Source organism: Misgurnus anguillicaudatus, chromosome 23, assembly GCF_027580225.2.
Source record: "Misgurnus anguillicaudatus chromosome 23, ASM2758022v2, whole genome shotgun sequence".
Lineage (NCBI taxonomy): Eukaryota > Metazoa > Chordata > Actinopteri > Cypriniformes > Cobitidae > Misgurnus > Misgurnus anguillicaudatus.
In genome coordinates, this window is record NC_073359.2 from 22,323,325 (window position 1) to 22,344,475 (window position 21,151).

At 38.9% G+C, this 21,151-nt stretch overlaps 1 protein-coding gene across 2 annotated transcripts in view; it reads left to right on the forward strand.

Annotated features, from left to right (window-relative positions):
- Positions 1 to 21,151, forward strand: part of elfn2a (extracellular leucine-rich repeat and fibronectin type III domain containing 2a) — a 144,125-nt gene that overhangs the window by 96,855 nt on the left and 26,119 nt on the right. The window contains exon 3 of one of the 2 annotated variants that reach the window (XM_073861642.1): positions 19,858 to 19,944. The exons of the other annotated variant lie outside the window; for it this stretch is intronic. The gene's annotated coding sequence lies outside the window, so the exon portion shown is untranslated. The remainder of the gene's footprint in view (positions 1 to 19,857; positions 19,945 to 21,151) is intronic. 2 annotated transcript variants of the gene reach the window in all.

A 21,151-nucleotide genomic window follows, 5' to 3' on the forward strand; every position in this document is an offset into this window, starting at 1 on the left:
TTGCTTTCGCCCCTGTCACATTGGGGTTAACGGTGTGGTTTCATTATTGTTGTTTTCTAAACAATCGTACGTTTTGGTACGATTCACTTTGTACGATTTAACCAACTCGAACGATCCACATGAATTCCTGTGAGATCAGGCTGATCAAAGTGATTGCAAATGCCTTTTATGTTGACTGACATGGGACAGCGATAAAATGATTATTGTGTTACTAAAGGATATGTCGTATGATTAATGTACAACACTGAAAGCACTAAATTTGCCGGAGGGTTATGGCACTTGGCATGTTTTAACTGCAGAGCTAGTTCATTTTTGCAGACTAATTCCCAGATTTTGCAGCTAATTCCCAAGCAAGCCTAGGCCTGGCTTTCAAGTAATGTGTTCAATAGAATCCTTGCCTGAAGGCCTCTGAGCTTTTCCTCTTTCCAAGCATCGAAAAAATGGGTTGTGGCGGGCGGCACTACTGGGAATAATACAAGCACAGGTACCATCAGGATTTTTATCAACAGCCTGTACGCAATTCAGTTGATGGCTTAGCCTTTATAGAGAGATTGTGAAATGCCAGAAAGTGTGCGTGAGAAATCGGAAGCGAAATTTCAATATTTAGAAATGAAATGGTTGTCACATATTTTGGTTTAAAGAGACAATCACTTGTTGAATTTTTAGACGCGTAGGCTATCTAGCAGGACCAATCTGAAAAATTTCTATCTGCAGCATGCACTGTGCCACCTGAGATATATTTGTGAAGCAATGTTGTCAGGTTTTATTGCAGGTTTGACACACAATAAGTTATTGAAACATTATCTTGGCTATTAGGGAGACTGTTTACTGTACTATACTGCAATGGAACAAAAGCTGCCTGGAGGCGTTGCCAAAATGGCTAGTGTGTATTCATCAAAGCGCGTTTTTTTGTTTGTGTACTTATGTTGATAATTAGTGGACCCCCTATCTTGATGATATTATGCTGAAAATTCAAGGGGAAACACGCAATTTGACTGATATGCTCAATTTGGTTAAGAGCTTGCTTGAGGATTAGCTGATTTATTCAACAGTTTGATTTTTGGCTCTTAACAGACTCATCTCAAGTATCATTTTAGTAACAAAAAGCAACACTGAAGAGTAAAACAAGTGTTGTTCACCAAACAATGCATATCTATTACGCATTAGCTTATGATTTTTTCTTCAGTGCTAACATGGAGCGCCACCTAGTTTTTGAGTGACTTCTCTTCAGAGGGGCGTCATGTCAAAATATGTATTCGGTGCGTTGTGTAAACCTAAGGGCATCATGCGTTATTTCAATAGGTGCTTGCTGCACACGTGTCGAAAGGGTTTACGATTGAAAAGATGCTTACGTTCACAAAATACTCGCAAGACACTAACTTAACACTAAACTCTGATTGCACGTGGTATTAAGCAAGTATCTGGCAAACGTAAGCATCTGTTTTATTATAAACCCCTTTGAAGTGTCTGCAGCAGGCACATCTTTTGACTTGACGTGTGACGCACATAAGTTCACATGATGCCCCAAACACATATTTTGATATGACGAGCCGCACACATGGTGGGCTAAATACATGTTGTGATGAGCATTGCATCGTGCGCCCGTCACTGGCCGCCACTGGTAGTCATACTTTGTAAAATGGCTTGGATTGGACACTGGTTCATTTGTATGGTAAGCTCCCTTTTGTACCCCAACATTGGAGCATATTCAAAGGCTTTTGTCTAACAATTGCTCCAATTGTCAGAGAGTGGCTTTGATCGCTGTCATGAACAAGTTGCACACTTACGCTGTTTATCCGGCCTGAAATCACAGGCAGACTTTTGTCTACTACAGCTTTACAGATGAACAAGATTTGTCTTTTGAAGTCTTTTGGCTACCACACCAACAAAATGGAAGAGTTTGAAGTGCTCCCAACCTTGCAGTTTGTATTTTCAAAAAAATAAAACTCTACGTACGTGACCGATCATGCACAAGGGAATGCTTAAAAATGTAATTCTCAACAGGAGCTAGGTGGCAAGCGTTCACAGGGGGATTGTGGGATTGGCAGCAGAGCTGAGCAAGTTTTAAATGTTTTGAAAAGTTGGTCAACTTTGTGCAACTAAAGATGTTGGTTGACAGCCAATCGCTGTGATATAATGGCAAGCGTATGTGTACAATCTTTTGTAAATTGACAGCATTAAGGCTGCAAACTTCATTTCTAACGCCGTAACTCAAAGGGGACATTTCACAAGACTTTTTTTAAGATGTCAAATAAATCTTTGGTGTCCCCAGAGTACACTCACCTAAAGGATAATTAGGAACACCATACTAATACTGTGTTTGACGCCCTTTCACCTTCAGAATTACCCTTCATTCTATGTGGCATTGATTCAACAAGGTGCTGAAAGCATTCTTTAGAAATGTTGGCCCTTATTGATAGGATAGCATCTTGCAGTTGATGGAGATTTGTGGGATTCACATCCAGGGCACAAAGCTCCCATTCCACCACATTCCAAAGATGCTCTATTGGGTTGAGATCTGGTGACTGTGGGGGCCATTTTAGTACAGTGAACTCATTGTCATATTCAAGAAACCAATTTGAAATTATTCAAACTTTGTGACATGGTGCATTATCCTGCTGGAAGTTGCCATCAGAGGATGGGTACATGGTGATCATAAAGGGATGGACATGGTCAGAAACAATGCTCAGGTAGGCTGTGGCATTTAAACAATGCCCAGTTGGCACTAAGGGACCTAAAGTGTGCTAATAAAACATCCCCCACACCATTACACCACCACCACCAGCCTGCACAGTGGTAACAAGGCATGATGGATGCATGTTCTCATTCTGTTTACGCCAAATTCTTACTCCATCAGAATGTCTCAACAGAAATCGAGACTCATCAGACCAGGCAACATTTTTCCAGTCTTCAACTGTCCAATTTTGGTGAGCTCGTGAAATTTTAGCCTCTTTTTCCTATTTGTAGTGGAGATGAGTGGTACCCGGTGGGGTCTTCTGCGTTTGTAGCCCATCCGCCTCAAGGTTGTGCGTGTTGTGGCTTCACAAATGCTTTGCTGCATACCTTGGTTGTAACGGTTATTTCAGTCAAAGTTGCTCTTCTATCAGCTTGAATCAGTCGGCCCATTCTCCTCTGATCTCTAGCATCAACAAGGCATTTTCGCCGCATACTGGATGTTTTTCCCTTTTCACACCATTCTTTGTAAACCCTAGAAATGGTTGTGCGTGAAAATCCCAGTAACTGAGCAAATATCAGACTGGCCTGTTTGGCACCAACAACCATGCCACGCTCAAAATTGGTGTGAGCAAAACTGTGCTGTTTTTGGGCCTGTCCTTTTTCCCAATTATAGCACATGGTAAAAGTCAGATAGATTTTCATGAAATCAACAAACTTAAATACAATTTGTTACATATTACTTTCAAATGTAGTTTATATTTTATTTGTTGCTTGCCTTAGGCTGAGTTATCAAATGTGTTTTATATAGATTTCATATAGACTTTGTATGGGCGGCAATCTGACATCATACTAACAGCAACCACACAAACCCTTGGCGCTTCAGATATTACTACAAAGTTTTCTTGCACACTTGCTGACGCTTATGGTTAATCCCCATGGCATCATTTGTTACATCGTTTTTGGTTAGTGGCTGGTGGTCTGCATTGTCATGTTGGCTTCTCTCCACTTGCCAGACTCTGCAGCTATATCTTCCCCACAGTGAATTTATTGTTCAAATCGACACCGATAGTCTATTTTTCTCTAAGTTTGTAGGATGGTATGTGAATCACTTAGCACTTTCTTCTCCTCCTTCTTCAGCTCCAGTAATCGTTCCCTTTAGAGGACAGTCTGAAAGTTTGTATTATAGGTATACAGTATGTAGACAAATTAAAGGTTTTGTCATTTAGAGACAAACTTAAGAAAACTCTTGGTTTTTCTTTGTTGCATTGATTTTGTAACTTTTACTGTATGCTTGCATATCCTTGTGGTATTGCAATATTTTTCTGCCCTTAGCCTGCTGGTTTATTTCATTATAAACATTAAGGGCACTGTAAGGATCCGTCTGAAGATTGATGTGCAATGCTGCTGGCAGTCTTTAAGATCTCTCACCAGGGGTGTGCATCTGAGCGATTCAATAGTGAATCGCATTATAATATGTGGAAAACACTTTTTTTTTAAACACCCATGTCTTGTTTTGAGCATCTACATAGCATCATAATAATATGTGCATTTATTAAGGTTATTTTTGTGGTTTTGAATCTGTGCAGTATGTACTCTAGGAAGCGCCTACAGTACTTTTTAAAGTGCACATATTTCATTGCTAAAAAAAGTTATTTTGTGTATTTGGTATAATACAATGTGTTTGCGTGGTTTATGGTTAAAAAACACATTATTTTCCACATACTGTACATTTTTGTAGCTCCAGATTTCACTCTCTTCCTGAAACGCACAGATTTGAAAAGCTCTGGGTCCCTGATTGGCCAGCTAATCTGTACGTTGTGATTGGCCTGAATACCTCTGAGTGATCCATTTGCTAACAGGAAACCTACAGGCTGTGAGTCCGAAGCGCGAGGAATTATGATAATGTCGGTCTTGTCTACATCACCAATCCTAGGAAGTAAACTGTTGCCTACAATCCGTGTGTTTGTTGTAGTCCAAGAAAAGAGATTGACGTTGGAGATGATAACTCACGTCATTGTTTACTTTGGGGTTTGTACCTTTTGGATATCGTTAACATGTACTAATACACACTAACACACCAAAGCAAATGTAAAACCGTGAATCGGACCATTGGTGCTCTGTAAGATGCAATCCACAGGTGGTGTATGTAAAATTTGATGCGGCAATAGGTTGTGATCCCTATTTCAACCAATGGCAAGAGTTACTCATCAAAACCCACATATTCTAAAGTCCTCCAAACCAGAGCAAAACTCTTTCCCTATTTCTGAAGCAGCAGTTATCATTCGGAGGCAGGCTGGCACACCTGGCACCTGTACAGGCAGGCTGGCACCATGAGCTATCCATCAGTCCTCGAGTCATTTCTCCAGAAGAGTGACTCGCTTTGGCAAACGTCTTTCAGATTGGCACAAGCAGAACTTCTGTAGAGTATTGAAAATGTTGATGGATACTTGAACATGCTGTGGTTGAAACTTTGAACGATGAGGGTCATTTAAGGGCTCAAAAGACTATATTAGTAATAATAATGCCTTACAAGTAACAAGTACGAACTTTAAAGAGTTGTTTGCACTAAGGTTTTTTAAAAAGTAGTGGGTGTCCTGTTGTAGCTGAAGCTTCCGTTCCACCACATCCCAAAGATGGGTTGGAACGGTGACTGGGTTGAGATCTGGTGACTGTGGGGGCCATTTTAGTACAGTGAACTCATTGTCATGTTCAAGAAACCAATTTGAAATGATTCGAGCTTTGTGACATGATGCATTATCCTGCTGTAAGTAGCCATCAGAGGATGGGTACATGGTGGTCATAAAGGGATAAACATAATCAGAAACAATGCTTAGGTAGGCCGTGGCATTTAAACGATGCCCAATTGGCACCTAAAGGGGCCTAAAGTGTGCTAATAAAACATCCCCCACACCATTACACCACCACCACCAGCCTGCACAGTGGTAACAAGGCATGATGGATCCATGTTCTCATTCTGTTTACGCCAAATTCTGACAAATTCATCTGAATGTCTCAACAGAAATCGAGACTCATCACACCAGGCAACATTTTTCCAGTCATGTACCAACTGCCATGTGATTGGTTGATTAGATAATTGCATTAATGAGATATTGAACAGGTGTTCCTAATAATCCTTTAGGTGAGGGTATTTAGCTCTCCATTTAATCTTAATAATGTCTATGAGAAATAACTATTTTGAAGAGATCTCAACTATGCATGCATTTGTATGCAAGTTCCCTCTCAGACTGCCATTGGTACAAGAATGGCCCAAAAACTACAGCAGAAAGCACCATTCAAAAAGTATAACAATCATCATTAAAAGCATGATGCAAGCTTGCATGCTAAGTAAGAAATATCCACTTACAAATATTCAACATTTTGCCCTTATGCTTCGCAAAACATCGGTGTGCTCGCCATCTCCGTCTGGCATGATAATAAATCACAAGGCTTCGGTAATAAATTACTGATTTGTAAAATTAAAGTAAGCTTGAGCTTTAAACAAGGTTCCAGTGGGAAACGCTTCATTTGGTTTCGAAGCAAACACAGCGTGACAATCTGATCAAAAAGCCATGATAAGTCCATTTTTATGAAATACAACCCGGCGCAGGCTGGTAATCATCACCAGGCCAGAAAAAGTAATAAATGCGCCATCTGGACCACATACATTTTCACATTATGAGCAAAATGTGTTCCTTGGGCCTCATCTGTTTTGAGGGGGACTGAAATCGAACGTGGCCAAAAGACTGATGCGTTTTAAAATGTGGCACAGCGGTATCCTGTACCGGCATCCTGGGTAGTTACGACTGAATCAGCTGGGAACTGACTCAACAGGTGACACGTCTGCCCTTGAGCGATGTACATGGAAATGAGGCGGATGATTCTTCGCGTGCCGTCAGTCTAGTGGAAAGACGGGCAGTGATGTTGATAGAAAGAATGGGAGTCAAAAATGTAAAGGCATTATGGCAGATATGAAGCTGTCTAGGGGATATAGTGAAGTAACTAAAGATCGGGGAAGTACATGCTAGGTAAATGACATAAAGGTAGGGTAAAATATATTGATATATGGGTGATTCTCACGAAAACTTGGTTTTAAAAATGTCAACCATGAAAATGTAAAAATTGCTTAAATTTACTTTTTGTCCCACCAGACATTGAAAAACAAAGTCTGGTTTAAATGGGAACATTAATTTAAAAACTTTTACTTATCATTTAACACTTTTTGTAACATAATTTAAAAAATTAGTCCTAAAAAATCTCATTACTGCAACAGTCAGAAAACATCAACACTGACATATTTTCAAAATGACATGACAAACCTGAAAGAACATAATTTGGAGATTCTGCACATGCATTTAAAATCAAAGTATTATGCTTCTATTAATTAAATTAACATTTAATAAGCATCTGTTGCGGTAATGATAATCAAAATGTCGTGTAAGCATTCTGACAAGACAATATTTCAAATTAACTGTAAAAAAAATGATCTTACCTGGTAGCCATCTTGAAGTAACTGGTCCATGTGCTTGGTCACTCAAAATCAAACTTTATTAAAATTCTGTATGTGTGCTTAAACTGTTCTCAAAAAGTGTTGCGGAGGATGAGAACATCAGGCATGGACACATCATTTTCCTAATTTTTCTTTATTATTATTATACATGAATATTCAGTAAATATTTTTTCTGTCATCTAAAGTAGTCTAGCAAAACATCCATTTATTTTTTTTCTTAATATTTTTGTGTTAATTTGATTAAATTACAACGTAACGCATGTTCAAACACAGCCGGACACATTGCGGTAATGAGATTTTCAGCAGAAAATGAGATAAAATTTCCAATTATAAATTCTTATGTTGAAATCACACATTGTGCAAGGTAGAACACAGTATTGTGTTAATTCTGATGCTTTTTAATGTTACTATATAACACATTTTAAAGCTAAAATCATTAGTGATGTGGTGTTTCAATGGTTTCGTGAGAATCACCCATATATTCAGATGCCTCTGAAGTCAACCAATCACTTTGTATGATGAACGAATAAGGGCCCGGTGTTAATGCCCACTGCATTCGAACGCTTTGTTGTCGGGGCGGTGATTTGAGGGGCAGTGAGGTACTGACATTAGGTGAGATGGTTGCTCGGTGGCAGGGTAAGCTGTTTAGCCAGGCGAGTCAAAACGGCGCTCACCAGGGTGTAGCAGTGTCTGTCAAGGAGTCTGTTAGACAGCACGTAGTCCCCCAGCATGCAAAGCGTCACACTGTCAGCTTCTCACACTCCTTACCAGGAGTTGATTTGTGTTCCCATTGCAACCGAGGGCACTCTATATGGGACCATAAGCATCCTTTGTTTCCTAGCACTCTTTCCACTTGCCTCTCTTTCACCCCTGATCTTGTCTCCTCTCGCTCCCCGATGTTTGTTTCACAATGGGGTTCCCCAACAGCGGTAATTAAGTCGGAAGGATGTTATCAGCTCAGTCCAAAAAAAGGGCTCACGCTGTGGGCTTCGTTTTGTAGAGAGAACAGTGAATGATTTATAGACAGAGACCTTGGATGGGCGAGCGACTACGAACGGATGCTCAGAAGTGAAGGTGCGTCAGCAGTGGGCATCTGGTGTCTGACTCACAACCTCTCCAACTGTCCTTAGGTTGGCGGCAGGTGATGGAGTCGTGCCGTTGTGGCCCGTTCGACTTGAGTCACTCTCTAAGAGTTAGAGGTGAATGGCCATGACTCAAAAGTAAGAATGAAGGAGAAACAAATAGAAAGATATGAAAGGGAATGACAAACTGAAACCTTGCTGAGACAGAGAAAGAGAAATCAAGCATTCTGTGATTCATACAGTATGCTCAGGATTAAACTGAAGAGAATAACTTGGAATATAAAAGAGGCATGTACAAGACTTCAGGAGATGTGGGCCCAGTGTGTGACCATCTTGACTGTAATGCACGGGAATTAAAAACACTTTTAAGGAGGGTTTTAAGCCCATTATCGGGCCCGGTCCCGCAGATTTCTACGGAAAACTCTGTGGAATTCCACGGATTCAATTCCTGTCATTGACAAGCACACATACCCCGCGCTTGAGCGTGTTTTTGACCAGTATGTATATTGCTCACTCTGGCAGACTGAAACAACCTAGGTCTCGTTGGGACCCCAAATCTGAGGGCCAAAGTGGTATCCAAAGGCGGGGAAATTGAAATCATAAAGTCGTAGCCTAATTCACATTCAGCGAGTTTCTGTGCTTTTGCTTGCTAGTAGACGTACCCAACTGCTGTATCTAGTTGTGTGAGGTGAGTGGTCACATTGCATATTATTGTTTCTAATTTGCATAAAGTTGAATGAGCAACACTATCTCATGGCAATTTGTACGTATTTTACGAGGTGGCTAATTCGTACATTTTTGTACGACTTGTGACGTTGGGGTTAGGAGTGGCGTTTCGTTATTGTTTTTTTTATAATTGTATGTTTTGCACGATTAACTTCGTATGAATTTATACAGTTTAGCGATTTATAAAATATTTTCGAAAATCTCGTGAGATCAGGTTGGAATTAGGGATGCTTATTTTGACCGGTTAACCGAAAGTTTTATCGATTTGTGACGATTAATATTTTTAGTTAAAATAATTTTTCTTGTTCACGCACGGTGCGTTACTACACATATCTACAGACATTTTGCCACTTTTTTATCCTTAACTTGTAAATGGCCTGTAAATCACGCGTATTATTGCTACCCTGAGAGTCTGTTAAAGTAATAATTTGTATGATAATTAATTTATGTTTATGCTTGAGTATGGTTTGAAAGCCTCACGGAGACACGCGTGTGCGCGCAAGATGACGCGTTCCATCACCGTCCTGCTGGCATCCGGACAGACTAGGGATGGGCGATGAATCGCATGTGATTCTCATGCATATGACATCAGTAAAGCCGGTTTCGTGATTAGTAGTAAATTGCCATCACCTGCTTTCAGATGGAGCGGCATTTACTACACAGAGCCGTATTTCACAGAAAAGTTAGGAAAAATTGCATACATTATCAGAGGCGATTTGTCCACAATTATGAACGCAATTTTGCCTAGCTTCTCTGTGAAATAAGGCTCTGTGTCGCATTTATCACCCACATCTAGGACAGATATTCACTGATCGTCTCTGTGCTAGACCCTGAACACAACAGAGAAAGAAGTCGCATTGTTGAAAACGTTATTTATTTCGTTTTTTGATAATTGTATGTTTTTGCAGGATTAACTTTGTATGAATTTATACGATTTAGCCAAACTTTTTTTAGCCAAGCATTTAGCCAAGCATTTAAAAAAAATCATATGTCCTCCTTTAGAAATGGCCACTGTGGTAGATCAAAAACAGACAATATGCCCACTTTGCATATTAATCGCTGATCACGTGCTGTTTGATAATGTAATGTTGCGTGAAAATTTGATAATGTATGAATTAGTGATGCACCGAAATGAAAATTCTTGGCCGAAACCGAAAACCGAAAAAAGGAAACCATGGCCGAAAAACCGAAACCGAAACACCGAAATAAATTATTATGCCAATTATTAGTACAATTGCATTTATGGCTATCACTGTGTGCTAACTTTACTAGGGGTGTGTGACGGATAAAAAAAACTCACAGTTCGGATCACATTACAGTTTTTGAGGCACAGATCAGATTATTTTTCGGATCAGCAAAAAGCAGGTGGGAAAATTTTTTAGAGCTATTTGTCTCTTTGTCATGGGTTGTTTGATCAACATTAATGACACAGACTTCAGTTGGTTAATCTGACTGTAATCTATACAGACATAAACAAATGTTTTTATTAGAAAAAGAATACTGTGGAGAGAATTTTGTTTATATGTGCCCTGTCAATAACAGAGAGAATTTATGTTTGCTTGTTTTTTTTTAAACGCGTCTCTATTCAAATTATTACTCTAGTGCAGCACTGATTTGGAGACTTTTACAGTACATTAAAACATTAGGATAGGTGAAGAAAAGAAACCGATCCACCATTGCAAACACAGTTTAGAACAAACAAGAAGACAACAAAGAACAGGAATCAAACAATATGGTAACAAACATGCTCCACAGCTTTCTGTTTATGGATGAAATAAAATTAAAGAAGAAAAACGATAGTATGTGTGCAAATGCTGTCTATTTCCTTTGTATAATTGTTTGTAGTGGAGTGTCCTGTCTAAATATTTTCACGCGCATGCGATGTTGTACGCGGACTGTACGCGCACTGTCCGTGCGGTCTCATATTTTGGGCTGCACGCGGACGGTCCGCGCGGCCGGCCACGGACCCTCCTGATGACGAAAATGATGGCGCGCATACGCGGACGTCCCTAGTATACTTTCGGCTTTAAGGGCACTTAAACGCATGCATATACAGAGACTGATGGTGAATCCCAAACAGCGCAACAGTCGCTCCACATAAAAACGTTACGTTGTGTTTCATTGCTTTATTCGCCAAATGTACGTTAATGGATTACAGTAAGAGACACATAGCGCGACTCTCTCTAAAGTTAACACATCAAGACATTCTTCTTTGCAGACGCGTGCAAACAGCTGGACCCTGAGTGAATCCTGCTTGAGCACGAAGGGGAGGGGTGGGGGAGACGACTGATCACCGTGAGGCTGAGTGAAACCCAAGCGCTAGCGCACAGATGAAAGTGGCGCGGTTGACATTCATTTTCGGTTTACATTTTCGGCTGGATTTTTTATTTCGGCCCGAAACCGATAATGCCATTTTCGGCCGAAATTTTCGGCGACCGAAATTTCGGTGCACCCCTAGTATGAATCCTTGTTTTGTTGTTGATCTGTTGGTGCTGTATGCATATTCAAATAAATAAAATTATTGTATTGTTTTTACTGGGTCACAAACAACCTTCAACCGTATTTTTACTCAATGTCAATTTAATATTAAAATCCTATCAGTTAATAGTTAAAGGAATATTCCATTTTCTTAAAAGAAAAATCCAGATAATTTACTCACCACTATGTCATCCAAAATGTTGATGTCTTTCTTTGTTCAGTCGAGAAGAAATTATGTTTTTTGAGGAAAACATTCCAAGATTTTTCTCATTTTAATGGACTTTAATAGAGCCCAACATTTAATACTTAACTCAACACTTAACAGTTTTTTTTCAACGGAGTTTCAAAGTACTATAAACGATCCCAAACGAGGAATAAGGGTCCTATCCAGCGAAACGATTGTCATTTTTGACAAGAAAAATAAAAATATGCTCTTTTAAACCACAACTTTTCTTCTAGGTCCGGTCCAGCGTGACCTAACGTAAATTCGTAGTGACGTACAGTAGAGAGGTCGCGTGTTACATATATAAAACTCACATTTGCGGACCATTGTAAACAATAAACTGACACAAAGACATTAATTAGTATCAGTTGACATACAACAACGTAGGAACGGTCCTCTTTCTCAACACTTGTAAACACTGGGGCGGAGTTTCGCGTTCGTCCTCTGTGACCTCTTGACGTCATGACGTATTGCATCGGGTCCCCCTGACGCATCACGACCGGATCTAGACGAGAAGTTGTGCTTTAAAAGTGTATATTTATTATTTTTGTTGTCAAAAATGACAATCGTTTTGCTAGATAAGACCCTTATGTCTCGTTTGGGATTGTTTATAGTCCTTTGAAACTCCGTTGAAAAAAACTGTTAAGTGTTGAGTTAAGTGTTAATTGTTGGTGTCTATTAAAGTCCATTAAAATGAGAAAAATCCTGCAATGTTTTCTTTCTCGACTGAACAAAGAAAGACATCAACATTTTGGATGACATGATGGTGAGTAAATTATCTGGATTTTTCTTTTAAGAAAATGGAATATTCCTTTAACGTTAAGCTGCAGTTGTCAGTCAGGAAAAGGAACTCAAATTAACATCCCCAGAAGCACAATTTCTTGCTTTTATCTTTGTTTTTATATCCTTAGCCCCTTCAGACCTGAACCCCTTTTCAGGTGTTTAATCAGTGTGCCTTATTTTGATTTTTTGATCAGCATTTTTATTGTTGAACCACAAACATATAATGTCCATTCCAGTGGACGCAGGATCTGAAGGGGTTAACTCAGCACTTCTACATTTGTGTTCGATAAAACTTATCTGTGTTTACTTTGAAGACTTAAACGTGTTGCGAATTGTATAGTTAGCCGCTTTGACAAGTTGCGTGATTACAAGCTTGTTTACATAATTCTCTGTTTTGTTCAACTATGAAAGGCCTGGCATCTGTGGCTTTATATATTCATCATTTTGTGTAATGGCAACGTATAGGAGCACAGCAAAACATTCACTTCATCAAGAAACTTCTTCCTAAGCACTAACCCATGGCTCTGGCACAATAGCGGTTTATTTTTTGTATTACTTGCTGTGTGTGTAAATTTCGCTCCCATTGAAAGACGCCTTAAGATTATCGGCCAAGAGTAAGATGAAGAGATGGGAAGCAGTACGAGTCAGGAAATTACGAGGCACACATTGTTAATGAGTTTTATTAATTTGCTCTTATTAAGAACATCTCTCCATCTCAATATTGAGGTTTATTGATTTGCCATTTAAGATAGCGACTTTAATTAAAAGCGACTTTGAAATGCCAACGCGCCTTAAGGAGGCAGAAAAACACCCGGAGGATCTTTGCGACACAGAGAAATGCAGAACAACACGATAAACGGACAACGTAGGAGAGATTTAACCAAGCATTGTAAAGTTTAAAGTCTGCCATTTGAGAAATATGGAACAAATATACATTTTCCCCGAAGTCCCGTTTTGTTTCGTGCACATGCTGTTTTGGACCTTAAAAACATTTGGTTATAGCTACAACAATATGAGTTTTGTAGGTTTAGATAAATGTCTCTCATAAATGCTTAAGGATTCGAGTGCAATATTACGACCCTTTATGAGGGTCTTTACAATATCTGACAACATCTACAATACCAAGGGCCCTAATAAACTGGTCCACCTCTATGAAGAAGAGATGTTTATCTATTTTAAACTCTCTTGTAGGCCGTAACATACAGTATGTGAAGTGTTATATCATTTTCTGTCTTAACATGACATCACACTTTATTTTATATTAGATTTGAGGGTGTATTTTGAAAAGCTGTATAATGTAAGCAGGAATAGTTCTGTTTCGGGTTAATAGACAGTAAGGGTTGCCAGGTCCAGCAAAAATGTTTTTATGCATTATTAATAAAAGTTGAGTGACTGAGTATTTGCTTAAAATCAATCAATAGTTGTACATATTTCTCTTTATACAGTAGCTCAAACTCTTTGGCAACTTTTTATTATTTTGTATTCTATGACAAGTTTCGAAAGTAAAATTTATGAAAATGGCTCTATGAATAATTGTCAACCATGCATTATTAAATTAGTTCAATTTGCCAGGAAAACTATGACCCTTGTGCTACTGTCTGCAGTTAGTTCGAACTTATTATAAATTTCTTTATCTGCAATAACATAACTGTCATCATCACTATAATATTTTTCTCGACTCTTGTTCCCCTCCGTCCATACAGTATTTCTGCCGTTGCCCTAGTCATTTTTTAGCAGCCCGTTAGTTTTAGACTTTCTTTTTCCTCTCGCTTTTCTCTGTGCCTGCAGTCAGTCAATGTCCTACTTTGAGAACAGCAGTGTAGCTCTCAGTTTTCCATATCGTCAGACGAAATGAAGGCCAAAATTGCGACACATGCCAAATCTGTCTGCTGGTTGAGTTCTACTGGGCTGCGAGTTTGTCTTGTTTTCCTTAGAATTAGTCAAGAAGTTTGGGTACATTTACAGTATATTTGACAGACGCTTTCATGCAAATCGACTTACAGTGCATTCAAGGGAAACATTTTGATTTTATTTATGAGTGTTCTCTGCGAATCCATGGCTTGTGCTCTGCTATCATGCAATGCTCTACCAACACTGAGGTGCCCATGTACCCAAGGTGGCATTTAGATGTTTAGTTCCTTTATCTATCTGTCTGTCTGTCTGTTCATCTGTCTGTGTATCTATGAGGCTGGTTACACCTGGTATTAAGATGTTTTTTCGTCAATTGGATCACAAGTAGTCCACTTTTGACCACTTTCAACAACATTCAGAGGTAGTCGAAACCCCTTTCCATCAGATTGCTTTTGTAGTGTAAACACGCATGTGGTTGAATGTGTTCAAACATCCACACGAGAACGTGGGCATAAGAGACGGATTTAAACACCAGGTGTAAACAGAATGTGTCTCTCTCGTCCACTTGTGATTCGATCGAAGAAAACAGATCTTAATACCAAGTGTAAACAGCCCTTCAGTCTGTTTATGTCTGTCTTCTCCTCGTGTCTGTTTGTCTATGTCTATCAGTTTATGTCTGTCTGCTATCTGTCTGTCTTCTCTCTGTGTCTGTCTGTCCATCTGTCTGCTATCTGTCTGTCTGTCCTTCTATCTATGTCTATCTGTCTGTGTCTGTCTATTTGTCTATGTCTAGCTATGTCTATCAGTTTATGTCTGTCTTCTCTCTGTGTCTATCTGTCTGTATGTCTGTCTATGTCTATCTATGTCTATCAGCTTATGTTTGTCTGCTATCTGTCTGCCTGTCTGTCTTCTCTCTGTGTCTGTCTGTCCATCTGTCTGCTATCTGTCTGTCTGTCGCTCTATCTATGTCTATCTGTTTATGTCTGTATGTCTGTCTGTCTGTCTGTCTTTCTATGTCTATCAGTTTATGTCTGTCTTCTCTCTGTGTCTGTCTGTCTGTCTGTCTATGTCTGTCTATGTCTATCAGTTTATGTCTGTCTTCTTTTTGTGTCTATCTGTCTGTATGTATGTCTGTCTGTCTGTCTATGTCTATCTATGTCTATCAGTTTATGTTTGTCTGCTATCTGTCTGCCTGTCTGTCTTCTCTCTGTGTCTGTCTGTCCATCTGTCTGCTATCTGTCTGTCTCTCTATCTATGTCTATCTGTTTATGTCTGTCTGTCTGTCTGTCTGTCTGTCTGTCTGTCTATGTCTATCAGTTTATGTCTGTCTTCTCTTTGTGTCTGTCTGTCTGTCTATGTCTGTCTATGTCTATCAGTTTATGTCTGTCTGCTATCTGTCTGTCTGCCTGTCTGTCTTCTCTCTGTGTCTGTCTGTATACCTGTCTGTGTTTGTCTATCTATGTCTATCTGTTTATGTCTGTCTTCTCTATGTCTATCTGTTTATGTCTGTCTGTCTATGTCTATCTATGTCTATCAGTTTATGTTTGTCTGCTATCTGTTTGCCTGTCTGTCTTCTCTCTGTGTCTGTCTGTCCATCTGTCTGCTATCTGTCTGTCTGTTTGTCTGTCTCTCTATCTATGTCTATCTGTTTATGTCTGTCTTTCTGTCTGTCTATCTGTCTATGTCTATCAGTTTATGTCTGTCTTCTCTCTGTGTCTGTCTGTCTGTCTGTCTGTCTGTCTATGTCTATCAGTTTATGTCTGTCTGTCTGCCTGTCTGTCTTCTCTCTGTGTCTGTCTGTATACCTGTCTGTGTTTGTCTAGCTATGTCTATCTGTTTATGTCTGTCTTCTCTATGTCTATCTGTTTATGTCTGTCTGTCTATGTCTATCTATGTCATCAGTTTATGTTTGTCTGCTATCTGTCTGCCTGTCTGTCTTCTCTCTGTGTCTGTCTGTCCATCTTTCTGCTATCTCTCTTTCTGTCTCTCTATCTATGTCTATCTGTTTATGTCTGTCTTTCTGTCTGTCTATCTGTCTATGTCTATCAGTTTATGTCTGTCTGCTATCTGTCTGTCTGCCTGTCTGTCTTCTCTCTTTGTCTGTCTGTATACCTGTCTGTGTTTGTCTATCTATGTCTCTCTGTCTGTCTGTCTCTCTATGTCTATCTGTTTATGTCTGTCTGTCTATGTCTATCTACAACCCCAAAACAGAAAAAGTTGGGACACAGTAGAAATTGTGAGTAAAAAAGGAATGGAATAATTTACAAATCTCATAAACTTATATTTTATTCACAGTAGAATATAGATAACATATCAAATGTTGAAAGTAAGATATTTTGAAATGTCATGCCAAATATTGGCTCATTTTGGATTTCATGAGAGCTACACATTCCAAAAAAGTTGGGACAGGTGGCAATAAGAGGCCAGAAAATTTAAATGTACATATAAGGAACAGTTGAAAGACCAATTTGCAACTTATAAGGTCATTTGGCAACATGATTGGGTATAAAAAGAGCCTCTCAGAATGGCAATGTCTCTCAGAGGTCAAGATGGGCAGAGAATCACCAATTCCCCAAATGCTGCGGCGAAAAATAGTTTTCTGAGTTTCTCAGAGAAAAAATGCAATGAGATTGAAGTTATCATCATCTACAGTGCATAATATCATTCAAAGATTCAGAGAATCTGGAACAATCTCTGTGCGTAAGGGTCAAGACCGGAAAACCATACCGGATGCCCGTGATCTTCGGGCTCTTAGACGACACTGCATCACATACAGGAATGCTACTGTAATGGAAATCATAACATGGGCTCAGGAATACTTCCAGAAAACATTGTCAGTGAACACAATCCACCGTGTCATTCGCTGTTGCCAACTAAAACTCTATAGGTCAAAAAAAGAAGCTATATCTAAACATGATCCAGAAGCAAAGGTGTTTTCCCTGGGCAATGCTCATTTAAAATGGACTTTGGCAAAGTGGAAAACTGTTCTCTAGTCCAAAGAATCTAAATTTGAAGTTCTTTTTGGAAAACTGGGACGCCATTTCATCCGGACTAAAGAGGACAAGGACAACCAAAGTTGTTATTAGCGCTCATTTCAGAAACTTGCATCTCTGATGGTTTGGGGTTGCATGAGTGCAGGTGTCATGGGCAGCTTACACATCTGGAAAAGCACCATCAATGCTAAAAGGTTTATCTGAGTTCTAGATACATATGATCCCATTCAGACGTCGTCTCTTTCAGGGAAGACCTTGCATTTTCCAACATGACAATGCCAGACCACATACTGCATCAATTACAACATCATGGCTGTGTAGAAGAAGGATCCAGGTACTGAAATGGCCAGCCTGCAGTCCAGATTTTTCACCCATAGAAAAGATTTGGTGCATCATAAAGAGGAAGATGCGACAAAGAAGACCTAAGACAGTTGAGCAACTAGAAGTCTGTATTAGACAAGAATAGGACAACATTCCTATTCCTAAACATTGGTCCTCCTCCAGCTGTTCCTTATATGCACATTTAACTTTTCCGGCCTCTTATTGCTACCTGTCCCAACTTTTTTTGGAATGTGTAGCTCTCATGAAATCCAAAATGAGCCAATATTTGGCATGACATTTCAAAATGTATCACTTTCAACATTTGATTTGTTATCTATATTCTACTGTGAATAAAATATAAGTTTATGAGATTTGTAAACTATTCCATTCCTTTTTTACTTACAATTTCTCCTGTGTCCCAACTTTTTCTGTTTTGGGGTTGTATGTCTATCTGTTTATGTCTGTCTTCTCTCTGTTTCTGTCTGTATATCTGTTTATGTCTGTCTGTCTATCTGTCTGTCTGTCTGTCTATGTCTATCTATGTCTATCTGTTGATGTGTGTCTTCTCTCTGTGTCTGTCTGTCTGTCTGTCTGTCTGTCTGTCTGTGTCTGTCTATTTGTCTATGTCTATCTATGTCTATCTGTTTATGTCTCTTTGTTTGTGTATCTGTCTGTGTCAGTCTATCTTTCTGGCTGGCTGTCTATGTCTATCTATGTCTATATGTTTTTGTCTGTCTACTGTCTGTCTGTCTGTCTGTCCATCTATCTATCTGTCTGTCTGTTTGTTTGTCTGTCTGTCTGTCTATCTATGTCTATCTGTTTATGTTTGCCTTTTCTCTGTGTCAGTCTGTCCATCTATCTGTCTGTCTGTCTGTCTATCTATATGTCTTTCTATGGTTATGTCTGTCTTTCCATTTGTCTGCTGTCGGTCTGTCTTTTATCCATCTATCTATGTGTCTAATTATGTCAATCTGTTTTTGTCTGTTTTATCTTTGTGTCTGTCTGTCTATCTGTATGTCTGTCTGTCTATCTATGTCTATCTGTCTGCCTAATTTTCAGTCTGTCCATCTGTCTGCTATCCATTCATCCGTCTATCTTGAGATATCAAATATTGGGTATTTTGCTCACTCATAATCTACATACATTTGGCCATATAGTGTGGCGGTGCAAAATCAGTATGAAAACTTAAAATGAGGAAAAAATGCAATTGCTAATGAAATGGACAACATAGAGAGACGATGTACCCCGGAGAGGCGTTTTCAAATGTCACTGCTTTCTGGTTTAAAACACCAGGGAAGATCAGAAAAAAGCACAAAAATGGAAATGTAAAAACGGGCAGAGAAATTGACATGCAGGGTGGAAAGAGGGGAAGGGTCGGAGAATAACTGAAGTCTTGAAATGTCAAGTGCCAAAATGTTGGCAAGAAAGTCAGGTACAACTTCACCTGGGGTCTAGCAGTGCCACCTCTCTGAGCTGTTGAGAGAGAAGAGCTTTCTTTTCCTCTCTGGACGATTTCTTTAGGCAAAGTATAAATCACGCTGGCACAATGAAAGCAGGGCTCAGCGATGCTCCAAAAACCGAGAGGGCCTGCTTTTTTAAGACTTCAAAGTTGTTCGTCTTCACACAACCAACTAACGGCATGATGAATCGTAAAAGCTCCGATCCAGAGATTTGTTCATGCCACTTTTAATTTGCTTGCTAACGTGTGTTCACTTGCGTAACTGGTTGTTAAATGCTAAGGTAGTCAACCGATATAATGAGAAAAGCAATCAGCATGTTGATGTTTTAAAATCAAGGATTTGTTCCTTTTGGATTTAAAAGGTGGGAACGTTTGCCCATATGGGAATTGTGCCCATAACTTTAATTTGCATGCATGTTTTGTTTTAGCACCTGGTTCACCAAAGGAATTATGCAAATCAGATAAGCACTATTTTTATTAATTTATACTTTTAAAGAGGCCATAAACAGATGTAGTTTTACTGAACTTTGGGTCCGTTTTAGTTTACTACATTTTATGGTCTTCTCTTTGTATCTCAGAATCTATTTACCCTGTAAAAAATGAGACTTCCTCAAATTCTCCCAAACAAATTTATCTACTGTAGTTTTGTTGGGTAGCTGTAGTACACCATGTTCTACCTTAATATCTTTGCAAGATAAAGCTCAGTGTGGGTTGATACAACTTTCTCAGCTTGAAGTATCTTCTTTGGTTCCCCTTAGACGTGCAATGAAAGGAGACCTCATCTAAAGATGCCAGTAAAAGAGCCTGCTGCCTCAACATGCAAAAAATACCCTCACTGAGAACAGGTAAAGCTGAAAGAGCAGATATGAATATAAAATAGTTGAAGGTAGGAGGTAAGGAGACCGTAACTGAAAGAGAGAAATCGTTTTGTTAGTTTTTCATAGTACAGAATTGCCTCTATTGATGTTTTTATGTATTTTCCAGTATTTTGAGAGACAACTCTCAAGCATTTTTCTTAGGTTTGTTCCACAACAGCTGACAAAAATACTAACAAAAACACTAGACATAAAATGCTTGTTAAACACCAGCCTGTCTTTCCCATGCCGACAGCTGCCAAGATTGTGTTTTTGTTGTAGACCGGAAAAATGTTTGAATACTGGAAAGTGTTCGTCCATGTTGTTTAGGAATTAGGAAAGTTGTTATCACAAGTAGTGCTGTGACGGATCGCAGTTGCGACCCACGGTTCGGCTCGCATGCAATTCACGGATTAATACGCAAAATTAAATAGGGAAATGTTAACACTCAAAAAGGCACTAAAGTGAGCAGCTTTCTGTACGCACAGACGCACATGCGGTTGAGTGTGTTCGGTCCAGGGCTCGGTGTCCCGATAATGATTGAACTTAGCACTTAAGAGCGCTTTCTACGAGCTACTTAATGAACATTCGTTGTTCATTTACGTGTGTTTCCCAAAGATGCACGTATAACGATTGCTTGCAATTGGGTTTTAAATGCTACTTACGAGTCGCTATCCGTTTGTCAAGTGCTCAAATGTCACCAATAGAATGACTCGAATTTGTAGCAAAGGCTTGTTTAGGCTAATGATCTAATATTTTTTATAATATTTTTCATTATTGTTCAATTACTTTTTAAATGTTTTAATAATTTGTGCATAATGAAATATTCTTTTCCGTATTTAGTTAGAACTCGTCCCACTGCGAAATGCCTTCTGCATTGGATATTATAGTTTAGATTATTATTATTATTATTATTTGTTGTTTATTATCTATTTTTATATGTTATTATGGATCAATGCATTGTACCATAAATATTTATTTGGTTCCTTTAATCAGATGCCATTTCCCTTCAAAACATTTTTTTTACTGTGGATGATTTATAGCAGAAATTGGTAGGAACAATTTCTCAATTTGCTAGTACGAACTTTTACCAAAATTGTACCAAATATTTTTTTCTTCTATAGTAATTTAATCATTTAAATCTGATTTCTCATTTGAATTTTAAATATATTATATTAAAGTAATTTAAACAAATAAA